Raw genomic sequence first — 1771 nt, 5'->3', positions numbered from 1 at the left:
AGCCCATGAGAATGTTGTAAACATCTTGATCACACCCTTACTTTGCCTCGTGGCATCTGCTATAAAATAAAGACACGGCTTGTGGGCACTGGTGCTGTCTCTCCATCAGCGGAGCAGCGTACCACCAAGACCCAGCTTTGATTCTCTTGTCTGTCTTTTTTCAGCTGCCCGCACTCAGGTTCACCCTTGGCCATGCTGGCGCAGCACAGCTTTGTGCTGCCTTCTTTGTGGAAAGGATCCAAGATGCAAAACATGCGTCTTTTTTTTGAAGTAGACATTCTGGCATGCCCCTGAAACCCTGGGTCACTAAAAACTTCACTGAAGTAGTCAGTGCCTGAATCTTGGTAGGGTTTGTGTCCTACCTCCTGGAACATGTGTCTCCAGCATACTGATGGCTTTGTGCTTATCTTATCTAATAAGCATGACGTGATTAATGTAGTGGTTCGGTGTGATGTCCCATGGGATGTCTGTACAGACCAGGTCTCTTTGGATTATACCATGATAGAAGACAGGAGAGTTAATAAATCCTGAGGGACAGCTATAAGTGAGTGTTGTAGAGCAATGGGACAATGATCAGCCCTATGGAAAGTCAAGTCAGCCCGAACCGTGGCTGGTCAATGGACTGTCAGCACCAGGGATTGAGAGGGTGCTCTCCTAGGCAGGTGCTACACCTGGGGCAGAGTTGGAAGCAGGCTAGAGAGCAACCTGCTCTTATCACCCTTTGTATAGACTCTTATTAAGTCATTGTTCTTAGTGTGCATACAAGAATTTATTTACCTGAGTTTCCCAAAAATGTAAGCCACTAATTCCACAGTATGTACCTGGACAATTGACCTGGGATAGTCAGCATCCAAGATGGCCCTCCTCCATTTCCGCCTCTCCTGGCATTCACACCCTGTGTAGTCCCCTCCCACACTGTACCAGGGGTGTTCCATGTGACCAATAGAGTACAGTAGAAGTTGGTATGTCACTCCTATGATTAGGTTGTCAGTCTCCTTTTTGGATCATTCACTCTGGGAAAAGCCAGCTGTCATGTTGTGAGCCTGCCTATGGATATGCCACATGGTGTAAACTTGGAAGCAAATCCTTTGGCCCCAGTTGAACCTTCAGATGATTGCAGCTCTGGCCACTCAGTGAGAGATCATAAGCCAGAACCTCCCAGTTAAGCTGCTTCCAGATTTCTGACCCTCAGAAACTCTGTGAGATAATAAATGTTTGTTGTCTTAAACCGCTAAGTTTGGGGGTAATGTGTCACACAGCTATAGATAACTAATACAGGACATCTTATATATCTCAGCCCCTACCAGGGTGTCTGGCATTTAGTAAGTCCTTAATCAATGTTGATTGAATAAATGAATGAATGAATGAATTATGAGAGCCTTTAAGTAAAACAGTAATCCAATCAGGTAGTCTGGACTGAATTGAGAGATTTAATTTGTAACTTTAACGTGATGTATCTTCTCAGAAATTAAGTTTATCTCAAATGGGTCTTCCTACCTGGTAATAATGTGGCAATGAAGAATAGAACAAAATAAATTATTTATAGAAAGATGTCTTAACCTATTAACTCAAGTTACAGCCTCCATATTCAAGGCCAACCACTAAGATTGTAAACGAAAATATTTATACAACAAAAACTGAAAAACTGAATTATAAGAAATAAGTGAATCTCCAAAATATGTTTTTATTAAAAAACAACATTTAATACAATTCTATATTCTATTAAGACTAAAATCAGGACCTTGCCAATACTCTTGACAAGTCTTGGGTG

This window comes from Myotis myotis, unplaced genomic scaffold (genome assembly GCF_014108235.1).
Source record: "Myotis myotis isolate mMyoMyo1 unplaced genomic scaffold, mMyoMyo1.p scaffold_m19_p_2, whole genome shotgun sequence".
Taxonomy (NCBI): Eukaryota; Metazoa; Chordata; class Mammalia; order Chiroptera; family Vespertilionidae; genus Myotis; species Myotis myotis.
The sequence above is the reverse complement of the archived record's forward strand: the minus strand, read 5'-3'. Positions refer to the sequence as shown.